General features: G+C 44.8%; 1 protein-coding gene across 1 annotated transcript in view; it reads right to left on the bottom strand.

The window, feature by feature from the left end:
- GRIN2B (glutamate ionotropic receptor NMDA type subunit 2B) overlaps positions 1–16,545 on the bottom strand; it is a 294,512-nt gene extending 277,967 nt beyond the window's left edge. Inside the window, exons 1-2 of the mRNA XM_068142627.1 lie at positions 16,436–16,545; positions 2,617–2,767 (exon numbers count right to left, since the gene is read on the bottom strand). The gene's annotated coding sequence lies outside the window, so the exon portion shown is untranslated. The remainder of the gene's footprint in view (positions 1–2,616; positions 2,768–16,435) is intronic.
- Between the last annotated feature and the right edge of the window lie 656 nt (positions 16,546–17,201).

Here is a 17,201-nt window from a genome sequence, read left to right as displayed (position 1 = left end):
CCCCAGACAACCTATTCCAATGCCTGACTGCTCTTTCAGTAAAGAATTTTTTTCTAATATCCAATCTAAATCTCCCCTGGCACAATTTCAGGCCATTTCCTCTTGTCCTATCACTTGACAATAGGGAGAAGAGATCAGTCCCCACCTCACTACAAGCTTCTTTCAGGTAGTTGAGAGCAATGAGGTCTCACCTCAGCCTCCTTTTTTCCAGACTAAAATCCCAGTCCCCTCAGCCCTTCCTCACAAGACTTGCTCTCTAGCCCAGCTTGACAGCCATTTTGTGGGCTCACTGACAGAAGGGCAGTTGCAGGACAACCACAATAAAAAGTGCATAACCCCACACATACACACACAGAGCTGTGATCATTCCCAGTACATGAGGTCCAGGAAGCATTAGTTTAAATTATAATGGCTATTAAATGGATTATCTAACACCAGCTGCATTATATACTTTGCTGGGCAATAATGTTCCTAGGACAAAAAAGAGAGCCTTGCATAAATGTCAGGAATGGAGCAAACACCCAGACAGCCTGTCTTAAGGCATGAACTGCACTTCAGCTCTTGGGGTCCGTCTGTGTTTTTATGTGGGTTAGGATCTGATTCCAAACACAGGGTATCTGAATCAAAGCATCAGCTTCCAGACAGGGAGCCTTGTATGAGAGCTCCATCTGTATCTACTCAAGGATAGACACAGAGCAGTGATGGAGCAGATGATAAATCACTATCCAGCTGGAAATCAACCTCCTTCCCCATGGTGAGATAAACCCCAAAATATTTTCAGTGGCTCAGTCTAAATCTGAAGGTCAGACAAAATTCAGAGGTGACACCTGATCCTCTGCTTCTCACACATACTCTTTCCTGTGCCACAGGTTACTGCAATCTCTCTTGAGAAAGCAGAAAGCCCCTCAGAGGCAGGAACTTTCAGTGTCTGTAATATCAAGCCACATTACCAGCATCTTTTCAGCCTTGCCTTGGGTTAGATACACATTCATTCCAAAGAGAACTGAAGTGATATAAGGCATTAGCATTCCTCAGATGCATGTCACCCTCAATTTCCTCACTCCGATCAGTAGTATCCTCACCGCCAGAAGGGCAGAAGGTGCAAGTATTCCTCATCCACTGTCTTTCAGAGCCCATTATCTGAGCTTAAACTGCTGGGGAAGGTGATCTGACATATTATTGTAGCACTTCATAACAGTACCTAACATGCCTATGTCAGCAGGACTTCACAGCCCAGACACAATGCTCTTGTGTAGAAGAGCTGGGCTGGGGATGTTTAGATTATACATCTTTTTCTTTTTTCCTTTTGTTGTCACATATTTGTTTTATTTAATTCCATTCAACCCTATTAATGTTGCATTTATCAAGGATTCCTTTTTTACTGTTATTATTTTCAGCCCAAAGTTACATTTGTGCCTTTATGCAAAAGGCAGTTGTGCCCTGAAGCTGTGGTGACATGTTGGCTAAAAGCAAGGAGGCTGCAAGTTGAGATGCAAAAAGGAACACTAGTAAGCTAGCATGATCATCATCAAAATTCTCATTAAAGCAAAGAAACCATCTGACTGACACTGTGTTCTTCAGATGGGACCAGGTATTTTTCTAAGGGGGAAAAGAATGAGACACCCAGAAAAAAAAAAAGTATAGCAGTAGAAATGGATGTTTCAAGAGTAAAAATGGGATTTGTGTGACACATGTGATTGCTAAAAATCTCAGGGCAGGGGGAGACAAAATGCACATGGAGGGGAAGGAAGCACAGGAAGGGCAAGGTTTGGTGGTCAGCAAAAGAGGTGAGCAGGCAGTTCTAGAAAAGGGAAGACAATTACAAGACACAAAGCTGAAACACAGTTGCTTTTTACAGAGAGAATATCTAATGGGTGACTGGAGCTGGACAAAGTGTTGCTGCAGAAAGGTCACTGTCAGTCCACACAGCCTGCTGCAAGCACTCAAACGCTGCATGCCCTTCCTCAGTATAAAAGCAGCAGAGAGATTGAAAGTCAATAATGCAACCAGGTGAGAAAGGAAAAATTAGTTTGTTTGGTAAATTCTGGAGATACCTTGTAAAGATCAGCTGAGGAACTGGATGGGAGCTTCAGTGAAGAGCCATCATAAAACAAAAGGAAATCACAGAATCATAGAACACACTACTTGGAAGGGACCTCTACAGATCATCTAGTCCAATCCCCCTGAAGTAATCCCCAACTAGATCAGGTTGCTCAGAGTCCCATCAAGCTTAACCTTGAATGTCTCCAGGGATGGGGCCTCCACCACCTCCCTGGGCAACCTGTTCTAGTATTTCACCATCCCCAGAGTAAAGAACTTTTTTAAAGCAGTAGCAAGCAGAAAAGAAACAAAAAGCTATCAGGATTCCCTCTAGAGCTGCCTAGAAAGTTTATCCATTTTATTAAACCACAGGATCTCATCAGGCTAAAGCAGCCTTGGCTCAACTTACTGTTCCACAGCTGCACCGCACCACACAGGATGCTACTCTGCAGCAGCTCACAAGACAAAAAGGCTTACAACATGTGCATTCAGCACATCAAGGTGTACAAATGCAAATGTTAGCCATAGCCTTAGACTAATTACCCTAATGTCCATCCCAGTCTTTTAAAACTCTACCTCTTTTGAAATCCAAGCGACTCAGTTCTCGTTTCTCCAGCAAGCTTTAGCCTCTCAAAAGCTTTAAGAGGTCTTTGTAAACACACACCAGCTCTCCTCCATTCCCGCTCCTCCCATTCCAAAACAAATGTGTGTAGCAGTGGGATTTCATCTGGGGAAAAACAGAAAAGCAATTTCAAACAAAATGTATCTTTAAAACACTTCTTAGATCTGATTGTCAAGCCTCTGGCAACCACCACAACTGTCTAGGGCTCTGATATTAGGCCATAAATTACCTAGCCAAGAGCACTCCAAGCAGAGAACCAAACAAAAATGGTAATAAAAAAAATAAATGTGAAAATAAAAACAGTTGTCTTCACACACCACTGAAATGCCAGAGTAGCAAAGCCAGACTGACATTACAGGGGGAGTTTCTAAGGGGCTGAATGTGAAATTATATTACAGAGCCAAATATTCAAGTTGTCAGTTCTGTTCCAGTTCAAATCAGCATCCTATAACACATAACTTCTAGACAGTATTGGAAATCTCAAACTGGCTCTCAAGAAAATGGTATCCTCATTGAAAATCTACCACCTTGTATTATAAGGATAACAAGAAACCCAGGAAAAGTCCAAATCATAGAATCATAGAATGGTAGGAGTTGGAAGAGACCTCTGAAGATCATCGAGTCCAAATCCCCTGCCAAAGCAGGATCACCTAAGGCAGGCCACACAGCAATGTGTACAGGCAGGTTTTAATAGTCTCTGTAGGAGACTCCACAGCTTCTCTCTGGGCAGCCTGTTTCAGAGTCTCACCATACTCACTGTGACTGCAGCTACGTGTTGAAGGAATTTAGTTACACAAAAACTGAGAGGCTTTAGGAGAAGGAGAGAGGGACGGGAGGAAGGCAGGAAGGAAGGGAGGGAGGGAGGAAGAGAGGGAGGGAGGGAAGGAAGCCATTTGTTAACTCCAGGATTTGGAGGACTGTTCTTGGGTTTGCTTTTAAAAAGCACATGAATTTTTAAGGGTGACAATACCAACGACTAGCAGGAGATGGCAGCATTGGTAAAGCATCTCACCGCATAGCCTCATTGTACTGTTCAATACATTGTTTCATTGGTGCTAAAGCCCCAACCTCAAAAAGTGTCCTGATTAAGCGTTCCCTGAATTGCGGTCGGTTTGCAGATCTTGTTTATGTGTGATACAAATGTGGACTGGCAAAAAAAACCCAAAAGGTTTTAGAAGAGGGAGTAATTACTCTTCTTACTGGAACTCTTCTCCCAGGCAACCAGCACCAGAACAAGGGGATACAGTCTCAAGCTGCGCCAGGGGAGGTTTAGACTCGAGGTGAGGAGGAAGTTCTTCACCGAGCGAGTCATTCGGCATTGGAACGGGTTGCCCGGGGAGGTGGTTGAGTCATCGACCCTGGAGGCGTCCAAGAGGAGATTGGACGTGGCACTTGGTGCCATGGTCTAGTCATGGGGTCTGTGTTGATAGGTTGGACTCAATGATCCTCGAGGTCCTTTCCAACCTAAGTTATACGGTGATACTGTGATACTGTAACACTGGCCAGCTCTCAAACACCGAGTTGCTAGGCATGTTACTGCTGCACCTACAACAAAGATTAGTAATTGTTTCCTTTTACAATAGGTCCCAAATGTTTCAATCACCACTCTATCTAGCTGTAGTGTTACTACAAAGCATATATAAAGAGACAATCCCTGCCAAAGAAATTGACACTATAGATTAGGAAACACAGAATGAAAACCACTAAGTCATTGAAAATTAGAGCAGAAGGAATGCAGAGACTGGATGGGGCACTTAGCACCATGGTTTAGTTGATTAGATGGTGTTGGGTGATAGGTTGGACTCCAGGAACTCAAAGGTCTTTTCCAACCTGGTTAACTCTGTATTCAGAGATAATACAGAAAAGTCATTCTACATATGAAAGTCTACCCTCATACATATGATTTGTAGCAACATGAAGATTAAATAAATAAATAAATAAATAGCATTTTCTTTAAAACCCCATTCTAGCTATCTCTTCAGTGTGTCCAGCACTTAAAATATAATCATTTATATCCTATCTAGATCCTGGGAAATGATTACATAGTGCAAGGTAACATCTTTTATTTCAGGAGGACTACTTCAGCCCACCGTTAAATATAAACATTTGGTTGGGCCGTGCCTTGGAAGGTACAATCTCAAAGATACACAATAATAGTCAGGCACTTCAAACACAAAAGAGCCAGACTAGAAGAAAATCAAGCCCATTACCACAACTTCCACCCTGCTACATAAACACGTGTGTGTTTTTCAGGTGTCTGAGGTCACCATGAGCTCCGTTGTCAAACATTCAAAACCAGTGTTAGAAATTTAGTTCAAGAAATAGCTGCTGCTGCTGCTTCTGCTTTTGCTGTGCTTTCCTGCACAATAGGCTAGGGTAATTGTACATTGTATGATTTTCATTAAACTCCTTATCTCAGCCCTGGGCTTTCTGTGTTACTTTCCCTCCCGAACTTTGTGGAGAGGGCTTGCTTGTTAGAGCAGACTATGCTAAAACTAGACAGTTTATTCTGGCATCCCCATGTGCAGCTTGAAAGGACTGAGATAAAGACAAGAAAGATAACAAGAGGATTCAATTAAGGCTTGTTAAAAGCATTTTGTACACTGGGGTTTTTTTTCTGTAGCATATTCGTCATGTTGATGCATTTGTTTCTGGGGGCAGATGGGGCCAATGTGCTGGGACCCAGCCCTGGTCACATTACATAAAACTTTATGAACTTGTACTCAGTGTGCTCTTTCTGGTGGTGCTTTTCACCGAAGGGAAATGGCTTAAAGCTCTGGTGTTGTTTAAAGCTGTGTGCTGGTTACTGGCATGTTATGATATAGTTATTCCACTAGCCAATTGGTTTAGATGCAATCTCACTCAATTGATGGGCCAGGTCTTGTAGAGAGTGATGCAGGTCTTTCCCAAGAATACCACCTGGATATCTACCCTGAGGCTGGATAATTATAAGTGGCATGGTGTGGGGGAAAGCACAGGCAACTGCCTAGGATGGTGGTCACCTCCAGTTTCTTGGAATTTTACCCCTGAAGAAGTGCAAAGTCCTGACAAATTAGTAAAATATTTGGGGAAAAAAGTCTGTTGTCAGCTCAGAAGTTCCCAAGAGACACAAATCACTGCAATGTGTTGGGACAGGCTCATGCCTATTAAACCCTTTTCATCACTCTTCAGAGTGCTCAGGGGAAAGACAAGCTCTCTGGACCTACAAGCAGACCAGCAGGCACTGTGGCTACTCAGACCCCAACAGCAGGCATGGCAGCAGCACCAGAGAATAAGCCTGTGCCAGAATCAGTCACCCCTCTATAGGAAAAGAAACATACAAGGAAACAGTTCATTTGGCAAAGGATGAGGGTGAATCATGGTCATCACAAGAACAAGAGGAAGAGGTGGTCACTCAGTCTTTATCCTTGTTCTGGTTTTGTGGTTTTTATTTCCAGTTTCATTAAATTCTCTTTATCTCAACCCACATGGCTTTTGTTTTTTTTCTTTTGCACCTAATCTTCCTTCTCATTCCATGGGGGGCTTGCATGTGTGCTGATTTTGTGTGAGCAACTGTGTATGAACTCAGTTGCCAGCTGAGTGAGAAACATAACAATCCATTTTGGCGCCCAACGTGGGGCACAAAGCATCAAGATAAGAAAATGCAACTAAAGCTTGATAAGATAGTTTTGTATATGGTTCTTCCCCCTTAGCATGTTCACCACATTAGTGCATTTGCTTTCCTGGTTATGTTGCATAAATCCTTACATACTCTACATGCTCCTTATGATGGTGTTTATCACCTCAGGGAAACAGATTAGCACAATCAAGTTGCTGTACCGGATACTGTCAAATCCTGATATGATTATTCTACTGGTCACTTGGTTAACATGGCTTTTGTATGCAGTATTCTCATTTATTAGTAATCTCACCCAATCAATGGGTAGAATAGGCAAGTACACTTTTTTGTCTTTTGAGAATTATGAATACCCTTGGGACACCCAAACCAGCCTGCTTCTGCTGTTCTCTACAACGTGTGTCACAGGTGCTGTCCAGAGTAATAAAAATCTGACCCAAGAATACCACCTGGAGATCTGCCTCAAGGCGGGACAGCTACAAGTGGAAGGGTGTGTGGGAAAGTATGAGCAATACCTAGGTCAGTGATCACCTCCAATATTTTAGAATTTTACCCCTGACCAAGTACAAAGTTCTGACAAATTAGTAAAATATTTGGAAAAAAGTCTGTTGTCAGCTCAGAAGTTCCCAAGAGACACAAATCACTGCAATGTGTTGGGACAGGCCCACACCTATTGAACCCTTCCCATCACTCTTCAGAGTGCTCAGGGGAAAGAAAAGCTCTCTGGACCTACAAGCAGACCAGCAGGCACTGTGGCTACTCAGACCCCAACAGCAGGCATGGCAGTAGCACCAGAGAATCAGCCCGTGCCTGAATCAGTCAACCCTCTATAGAAAAGGAAACATACAAAGAAAGCAGTTCATTTGGCAAAGGATGAGGACGAATCATGGTCATCAACAAGAACAAGACGAAGAGTCAGAGGTGGTCACTCAATCTTGTGTTCACTGAAAGGGCAATGTCATTCCACAGTGACTCAGGTCATTGCTCCTTGTTTTGACCATGCAGTCATTGTGTCCCCTTTATTGGTCATAAGTAAGAAAGAAAATGATCAGCATTTCCTGGTTTGGTAGTCAAGCACAAAACTGCAAAGATGGGATTGGAAGAGACATCTGGAGATCACCTAGTCCAACTCCTCTGCCACAGCAGGTTCATTTAGAGCAGGTTGCACTGAATTGCATCCAGGTGGGTTTGGTCTGATATAAACAAGACAAACACCAAAACTATGAAGCAGAAGACAAGTGACTACTGCATTCAGCAAACATAAATCATTATGATGGTCAGATTATTTATGGCCTTGCCCATAACATCAATAAAGTCCCCTTAAAGCGCTCCCTTGACTCCCACAGACTGAAGATGCCAGGTGCCCTTGTAAGCCTGGGTGCAGACGCTGTTGTAGATCTTCACAACTTCCCCTACTCACCAAGATATTTGGAAAACTCAGTCTGTGCACTTGTGGTTACCAAAGGAATACATCAGAGCAAGGGTCAGTAAAACAGACAGTAATTGAGACAGATGACACTCCATCATCTAGCAGATAAGCCTTGCTGGGTACCAGGGTACAACTACACAAAACTAAGCAATGACATTCAGTACTGTTAACAAGAGCTCAACAATCCTACCTATCAAATATCCCATCAGCCTTGGGGACCTAGGGATGGCATACTGCACAGATACATGCAAATACAACTCATTAATATTCAGTCTTCACAGGTCCTTTCTTCTTGTCACTTTTTTTCCCCAGTTATTTTGAAGTCTTCTAATGCCTTCCTTACTTCAGCACTTGTTTTTCTTGCCTCTTTTCTAAATCCTCACAAAGACACTTTCCTCGGCTTCTTTCTCCTTCTATTCTATGTACAAGCCTTGAAAACACACAACATCAGCTATTCTTTCTGGTTTATTTTTCTGGTCCAGTTCTGGGTTACTTAAGCCAGCTATTGCAGATGCCAATTACACTGGCTAAACTAGAACTGCATATGTAATGACTCTGTGTCTTGATTAACCCAGTATTAGACTCTAAGATACTGCTGTCTCCTTAGGTGTCATTGCAGAACACCTGATTTCTGTAATCAATTAACATGAAAGAATTGTCATAGTGCACAAAAAGTCACCACATAGCAGGATTTGTCTGACCTGCACAAAACCCTTAATCTACTTCCTCAAAAAAAAACATAAACTCTGATTTCACAGGAGCTTTACTGTGAATGTAAAACAACATGCAAGCAAAATGGTTATGAAATTAATGAATAATGAAATTATATCCAACATGTCAAATTTAGGACAGGAAAGCAGAAAGACTTTCCAAGATCTTACTTTTGTAATAGAAAGATTCCCATTCTCTCTGGATTTAGAAATTGTTGTACTCTCTTCTGAAAGCAGAGTCAAGCTGTAGCATAGAAATGTACAGGACCAACATTACTACTCCTGTGTAAGTGTCTGTATGGGAGCATGCCAGGAAATGGTTTTGTACTGCCAGCAACTAGCAAGTGTATTCAGCTCTCAGCAGGCATCCTTTGTCAGAGATCTGCAGGCTTCATCCCTTGCCAAGAGAAAATTTTTAATTCTTTTTATCCAGTTCCTTACCTCCTGTTCATTCACCTTCTCATCCCTCCTGCATCTCAAGTGCTCATCCCCTCTCAACTCTTAGCTCCCTAGTAGATTATTTTGCACTATCTGATCAATTGATTCTGCTTCCAGGTTGCCCACACTTCTCTGTCCTCAAGCACCCTTCACATATATAAGTGAACACTTTCTTGAGAAAGCTTATCAGAAGAAAGTCAGTAAAATAGACTTTTTTTTCCCCCAATACTCACTCCTACTATTTTTTATCCAGATTTTGTGACAAAGTCAAATTTCTGAATACAATTCTATGCATGCCAAGACTTTTTTACCCAACAGCTGTAGCATTATGGTATTTAACCAGCCTGCAATAGTGTGGTTCACAGGCAAACAGTCTTTTGCTGGAAAACTAAAGGTGTGCATGTGCAAAAAAACAGGCTAATTAATTCTGTTGAAAATCACTTTTCTGTCCAGTTATCAATGCTTTGTTCAAAACAGTAGCAGTACCTCCTATGCTAGCACGTAATAACTTATAGAAACATAGAATCAGTCAGGGCTGGAAGGGACCACAAGGATCATCTAGTTCCAATCCCCCTGCCATGGGCAGGGACACCCCACACTAGATCAGGCTGGACAGAGCCTCATCCAGCCTGGTCTTAAACACCTCCAGGCATGGGGCCTCAACCACCTCCCTGGACAACCCATTCCAGAGCTTCACCACTCTCATGGTGAAGAACCTCCTCCTCACATCCAGTCTGAATCTCCCCACCTCCAGCTTCATTCCATTCCCCCTAGTCCTATCACTACCTGAGATCCTGAGAAGTCCCTCCCCAGCCTTCTTGTAGGCCCCCTTCAGATACTGGAAGGCCACAATTAGGTCACCTCAGAGCCTTCTCTTCTCCAGACTTGAACAGCCTCTTTTGCTTAAACTGACTATTAAATGACTAGTGTAGAATAATCCTGTTCAACTCCCTGCTTGGCTGCAGGCACTTCTCCTGTTACTGCCCTTGTGCTGACATTAATGTCTGTACACGTTGCAGTGAGGAAAAGTAGACTAGCACAAGAAAAATCAGCTTTGAACCAGAGTAGTTCCCTGAAGCAACTCATCGCACAGTCAGAGGCATAAGAGTGGCACAAGGGAAGTAGTGGGAAGAAGCACCAGGAAACAGCAGGAAGAGGAAAACCAATCTGCTCCTTTCAACAGCAGCCCATACTTCTACCAGACTAAAATAGCAATGTAATGACAGCCTAGAGCACTTTGAACAAAGGAGAGAGGTCACTTTAACAGACTTGTGTTTTTCTTGTAAAATTCTATAGCAGAACATTTGTTTGCTAAAGGGAAAGCATTCAATTATGACAAATTATGGAAAAACAGACCAAAAACATGTATTAGAAATTCTCCCAGTTATGTCAGAGTAGGAGATGTGAGTGAGTTTAACAAGACAAAACATTTAAAGGGTTATCACAAGAGAATCCAGGGCAACAAAATGATTATTTGACAAACCACTTTCCTACAGAACTCCATCTAATTTACTAACATGCCTGAATCTTCTGAGAATCCCTGTTCTGCACTCAGAGTAAACACTGGCATAATCTTCATTAAAAATACAGTTGCTGAATGCTTATTTTGCTTGTTAAACTGAAACACAGGAACAGAATTGTTTGAATTTTTATTATATTTCTTCTGTGCTTCACATTCTGCGATTTTTTTTCCAAAGCTTTTTTTATGTTGATTCTCTGTTTTGCTTTGCCCTCTAAATAATGAAATAATACAGATGATTACTTTCTTAGAACTCAGATTCTGGCGCTCCTTACCTCTACAGTTCTGCCCTCTTCTCTCTTGAATGCATCAATACTACCTGTACCTGTACACTGCACTGGTTAGGCCACACCTCGAGTCCTGTGTCCAGTTCTGGGCCCCTCAGTTTAGGAAGGATGTTGACTTGCTGGAACGAGTCCAGAGAAGGGCAACGAAGTTGGTGAGGGGCTTGGAACACAAGCCCTATGAGGAGAGGCTGAGGGAGCTAGGGTTGCTTAGCCTGGAGAGGAGGAGACTCAGGGGTGACCTTATTGCTCTCTAAAACTACCTGAAGGGAAGTTGTAGACAGGTGGATGTTGGTCTCTTCTCACAGGCAGCCAGCATCAGAACAAGAGGACACAGTCTCAGGCTGCGCCAGGGGAGGTTTAGGCTGGATGTTAGGAAGAAGTTCTATACAGAGAGAGTGATTGCCCATTGGAATGGGCTGCCCGGGGAGGTGGTGGAGTCACCATCATTGGAGGTGTTCAGGAGGAGACTTGATGGGGTGCTTGGTGCCATGGTTTAGTTGTTTAGGTGGGTTGGATTGGTTGAAGGGTTGGACATGATGATCTTGAAGGTCTTTTCCAACCTAGTTTATTCTATTCTATTCTACCATCTGAAATGTTAAAATAAACATAATTTCTTTTAGAATCAAGGCATATTTGCAGCTGAAGGACAAATTTCTCCTTAAGACTAGAAGACTATTCTGAAACAAACCTGTGTTTAGTTTCTATCTTTTAAAAATAAGAAAAAGTCCAGAGAGAAGTCTGTGGAAGTCTGGACTTGAACAGCAGTTTCCATGGATAGTGTCTGAGTTGGATTTCAAATCCAGAAAGGGAAGGCAATCAAACAGTGGATAAAGCTTCTGACAGGAAGCTATAAGGATGCTAGGCTAGGTATTAGGTGATAGATCAGGAACACAAGTGAAATTGAGTTACCAAAACTGGGATTGTTGGGTAGCCCAGGAATGGATAGTGTATTCAGGGAATAATGGGTACTGTCAGAACCAGAACAGGAAGACCATGTGTTATCTGAGAACCTCTCAGTCTGATTCCAGGCTTTTCATTATACACAGTAATAAATTCTGCTTCCTCTTTTTTTTTTTTTAACATATATTTTACTTACATGACTCATTCAAGAAAAAGGTAAAACCTGACACCTGCAGTGTGTTATGTCAGTTCTAAGCCTTTGAAAGACAGAATTCAATTTACTGTCCCCAAACTGTCAAATTTCCTTAAACTGACTGACTCCAGCTCTTCTCCCTGTCACCGCCTTCCCAGAATGCAGCCACCTCTCGGCTCCCTTATTCCTGGCATCTGTCCAGCATGCCAAACTAGACTGAAAGTGAGCACTGCTGTTAGCAGATTTCCCCTGGCTCACTTTCAGAGACATGGCAAGATTTATGTTTTCGTTTCAACCTTCACCTGCCTGCCGAGGTGAATTTTTGAATAGGTAAATATTGATTTAACCCCACTATACATTGAAACAAATATGTACACATAAAACCTATTTTGCTCCGCCACATATCCACTTTGAGTTCCTTGTGTATGGACACAAGCCAAAAAAAGACTTCCCTACCCAAAACCCCACAAAATCTGGGGGAAAAAAATAATCACCATTGGCCAGGAGAGGGAGACAAACGAGAACAGCCAAAACTGAGACTCTTGGTGCTCATCCTCAATGAGGCATCATACACTCCAAGGAATATTTTCAAATCCTGTTTCAAAGACAGTGGGGTGGGACATGCCCATTGCAAAGCAATCTGTATTCAGTTGCGATGTAAAATGGTTTTCTGATCGCCTAAATTCCTGGAGGTTTCTAAATTTTTATCATTTTTGTTTTCTGTCGTCCCTGCAGTTACAGACAAATCTCCAAACTCTCTCCCTGAAGTACTGTAGAGACAGTCTGACCTGCCTTTTCCAAGGACGTCAGAGAGAGAGACCAAAGGAGCAAGGCAGGCAAGAAAAGGCAGAGAATTTCCCTTTGACAGTGCAGCCTCCCATAGGCAGAGCCAGGTCTGCCAACACCTGAAAGTTACATAGTGCGAAAATGAGAGGACACTTTTGACTCCAATGACAAATGTGAGAATGCAAGTACTTTCTCTTGGCATGAGGACTGGAGGCAGTGGATGGGTAGGGAAAGGGGAAGCTGTGCTTTGTATAAAGAAGTTAGTCCCTTTCAGCAGAGACAGTTGTTTACAGACAGTTTTCTGTGAGATGAGCTGGTTTTTCCCCTCACTCTGTTTGTTTCAAAGGCAAGAGGGACCTACATGTTCTGAAAAGCAGCATTCCTCTACTTCTGGAGAAGGAATCCTTGAAACATGTAACTAAAATGCACCACAACTGTAAACTGCTTCAGTGTAACAAATTCCACTAAATACACTTTGCTTGGTAATACGTGCATGTGCATGCCTGTGCATGTTTGTACATGTACATCCATCTCCCTGAAGGTCATTGCTGATATTAGTTTAGGGGGAAGCAGAGAGCAGATGTGTTTCCTTCAGTAGGCAGTGAAGATAGTGTGTGAACAGCCTTTCTTAAAACACTCTGCAGCTGGTGAAGGGAGCGCTCACACGGTGGACAGCGAACTGGAGGGGGAGAGGTCAACATCCTTGATGGTTTCCAGCAAACTGGAAATGTAGATGAACAGAAATCTCAGAAACTTCAACAAAGTCAAATGTGAAATCCTGGAGCTGGAGCACCACAACTCCATGTGTCTGCACAGCTTAAGGGAACAACTAGAAAGCAGCTTTCTAAAAACTGGACCTGTGCCTCCTGGTTGGCAAGTGAAACATGGCTCAGCAGTATACTTTTGTAGAGCTCAAGGCCAGCTACTGAACTGTATTAGTCAGAAGCACAGCCAGCACATTCAGTAAGATTGCTATTTCCCTCTATTCAGCAAGTGCAAAATTGCACAGCTACAAAGTACCATCTCATTTGGACTCCCCAGTACTAGGAAGATATTTGCAAACTAGAACACGTCCAGGGGAGGGCCACCAAGGTGAATTTCAGCCCGAATCAGGTATGGTAGGATAAAGAATAGAAAAGATGAGAAATAATGATACAATATCATAGCAACACTGGAACACCCTATGTAATGAGAAAGTTCTTAAATTCTGAAGAATAATGGTTTCATTCTCTTTGGTCCCAGTGGTCTTGTCAGGCTTCATTACAATTACACTTAAGTGAAGCCGGCTACCAAGGCCTCCTCAGCTTTCCTGCATTGTGTCACAATGTTCTGGCAGATGGGGGGGGGTTTATTTAGGGTATGGTTGCTGGTGGAGTTTTGGTAGCTCTTTTTACTTCTTTGCTACACCTCACTTGTGACCTGCTCTAGAACCAGCTGCAGTATTTGTTGGCCAATTTGGTGAGTCAGCTCCACTCACCTATCTAGCAGAACATTTCCCTTGAAGGATTGGAGTAGCATCTACCACTTCACTGAACTACATTCACTCAGGAAGGTGTCTGACAAATGGCAGAGCCAGCAGAGGTGAAAGGGGGAAACTCCTTCGGCAGCAGCTAGCTGCTACGTCTACTCAGCTGAATCATCAAACCAAAATCAGGGAAAAAAGCGGCAAAAATAAAACTTCCCCATTAAGATTGTGAAAAACCTCATGACCTCAATTCCTTCACAAGCATGGAGGTCTGAAAATAAAGCCTTCACCAAAAGTGCAGCACAACTGGCTAAAGCCCAGGCACACATACTGCTCCAGTCTGGCACCACCTTATGCCCGACAAAGCCACTCAGCCACAGAAAAGTCATGCCAGCCACTGGCTCCAAATGGCAAAGAGGCATCTCATAGCACCTGCAGGAGAAGGCATGCTGTCTGCCTTCTGCTCCAGATACTGCTGGAGGAAATTGCTCCACAGAGGGGAGGCAAACCTCCAGGCAATATCCTCTCCAAAATGGAGTCAGGTTGATTTCCTTTAATCTGTAAGAACAGAAGATGGCTGAAAAAGGACAAGGGGGGCAGGGGTAAGGCAGTGCCTTTTGTGTTTCTGGAGTGACTAAGCCTGGGTGTGCTTACCTTCCTGGTGACAGCATGGGGCAGGAGAGAGCCTGGGTGTGCTTACCTTCCTGGTGACAGCATGGGGCAGGAGAGAGCCTGGGTGTGCTTACCTTCCTGGTGACAGCATGGGGCAGGAGAGAGCCTGGGTGTGCTTACCTTCCTGGTGACAGCATGGGGCAGGAGAGAGCCTGGGTGTGCTTACCTTCCTGGTGACAGCATGGGGCAGGAGAGAGCCTGGGTGTGCTTACCTTCCTGGTGACAGCATGGGGCAGGAGAGAGCCTGGGTGTGCTTACCTTCCTGGTGACTGCATGGGGCAGGAGAGGGTAACGTCCAGGTTTCTCTGTCTCCTGTACTGAGGGTCAGGGGAGTAGTCTGACTAGGGGAGTAGTCTGACTGTGACTTGGGGAAGATTAAGTGGGTACAGGGGAACCCCTCTCTACCATGACAGTGGCAGGCAATGGAGCTGCACTGCTCTTTACAGGGCTGTGACAAAGGTGACAAAGCAGCTATAGTCTCAGGTCTTCAGAGGAGCAGATGTGCACCAGGGGAGCAAGAAGCAAAGGCTGAGCATGGGACAGGCAAAGGAGAGAGGCATGTCTGAGCTGCACACAGCTGCAGGGGGGCAGGGGACTGTGAGGGGCCCATGTGCAGCCAGGTCCACTGCAGAGAGGTGGCTTTGACCGAAAAAGGCCAAACTCGTACTGTGCCCATTTCTACCCCGAGTGAAAGAGGGGCAGGGGTGTTAAAAACAAACAAAAAAATAGATAGTTTTAAGTCTGCAAAACACAATTTCCCTTATTGTGGAGAAGGAAACGTAGGCGGGAAGCCAGGCCAGGAAGACAACGTGCTAGACTGGACTCACGGGCGGCAGCAGCAGGCTGTGCCCGCACCTCGGGGCTCTGCCCGCACCTCGGGGCTCTGCCCGCACCTCGGGGCTGTGCAAGCGGCTCTGCAGGGGGCCCTGCAGGGGGCTCCTCTGCCCGTCCAGGCAGTGGGGGATGGCACACATTCACAATGCTCCGGGGACGCAGCCCGGGACTTGGGGGAGGAAAGGAAAGGAGGGGGAGGAAGAGGAGAAAAAGAAAGGAGGAGGGGCGAGAGTGGGAGGAGGCGCTGCTTTGCGGCCAGCAGATCCGGCCCCGACCAGCCTGAGCCGGTTTGTGCCGGTTTGTGCGCTGGAAAGAGACAGCAGTCGCTGAGGACACATCGGGGCAGGCGGTATGCTCTGGACTGGATCAGGCAGAGCTCTCGGAACGGAGTTCTGCGCGACCTCACCCCTGCGGCCGCCGCCAGACGGTCTGGCCTGGCCACGCGGCAGCTGGAGCGCCTTCAGACGAACTCCATTCCTCTGTTTCCATCCAGTCCCGCGGGGCCCCACACTGCCGGAGGGGCAGGCGGCCTCCGGTGTCGGGTTTCAAGTGGAGCAGCTGGTTTGGCGGCTGGGGGAGGAGGGGAGCGCCGCCTGCTGCGGAGAGGGCCTCCGGCGGGCTCAGCAGGGGAGTGCTGCCTCGGGCCCCCCCGCCGTGCTTGCCCGAAGGGGCGAGCAGCTTCCCAGCTGTTTCCCCAACCCACCCGTGTGGGAGGGCGCTGCGCACAGCTTCCTCCAGAGGAGAAAACCGTCTGGGGGTTCAGCAAGCTGTTGTGAGAGTAGGGGTGGAGGGCAGCCAGGGGTGGGGAGCCTTTAGCTTACTGGTCGTGCTTGGAGAGAGGAGCTTGGTTTTTCCCCAGTAACTCTTTAAGCACAGATTTTTAACCTACTTGGAATCCCCTTTACAATGCCTGTCAAACCATACCTGTCTTCCGTGTCCTTTTTGCGCTGCATTTGCAAATACTGAAATGCTGGTTGATGAGCCATGGTGGCATTTGAAGTACCAAAAGGCATCAGAACGCCTTTGCAGGGGAAGTGGCACTCTTCCCTTTAATACATTTGCTGCCTTTTCCTCCTGTAGCTGATACAATCTCGTTATTAAAGTGTCCATCACAGGAGCAAAGAGCCAAAGGCTCCTGGCTTGCTTTGGGAAATGATTTCACACTTTAATACCTTACTTAGTAGAAGGAATTTTTTTTATCCTTCCCCAGCCTGAACTACTGTTTAATTACATTCTAGATCAATCTTCAATGGCCAGCCACAGCACAGCGAGTTAATCAACGTTTAATAAATGATACTTTTCACCTGTAGCTATTACTTGAGTGGAGATCTGCAGTTGCAGCAGATGAAATTTCTGATCTCGATGTTCTGTTTTTTCCCTGTCACACTGGGTTGGTAACAGCGCTGTAAACTCACCCATGGCGTTTCAGCCTAAGGGCTAACTCAGATCAACTCATCACATTAAACTCGTGGTGCATCATACTGAACAGCAAAAGTGCAGCCTTGTTCCCTCTGTTTATATTAGATCAGATCTCTCCATGTGTCTTTAATCTTCTCATAAGCATATGGTCTACTTCTAGTTTTCGTCTTTTCATCTCTGCCTTTCTCCAGATAACCCTGATAAATGGGAGATGCTACCAATACAGTATCAAGAGGGCTTTTACTCTTTTTTCCCCTTTTGTCTCTCAGGA

Source organism: Melanerpes formicivorus, unplaced genomic scaffold (genome assembly GCF_026170545.1).
Source record: "Melanerpes formicivorus ecotype bairdi unplaced genomic scaffold, bMelFor1.0.p_v2 SCAF_8, whole genome shotgun sequence".
NCBI classification, from domain to species: domain Eukaryota; kingdom Metazoa; phylum Chordata; class Aves; order Piciformes; family Picidae; genus Melanerpes; species Melanerpes formicivorus.
The sequence above is the reverse complement of the archived record's forward strand: the minus strand, read 5'-3'. Positions and strand labels throughout refer to the sequence as shown.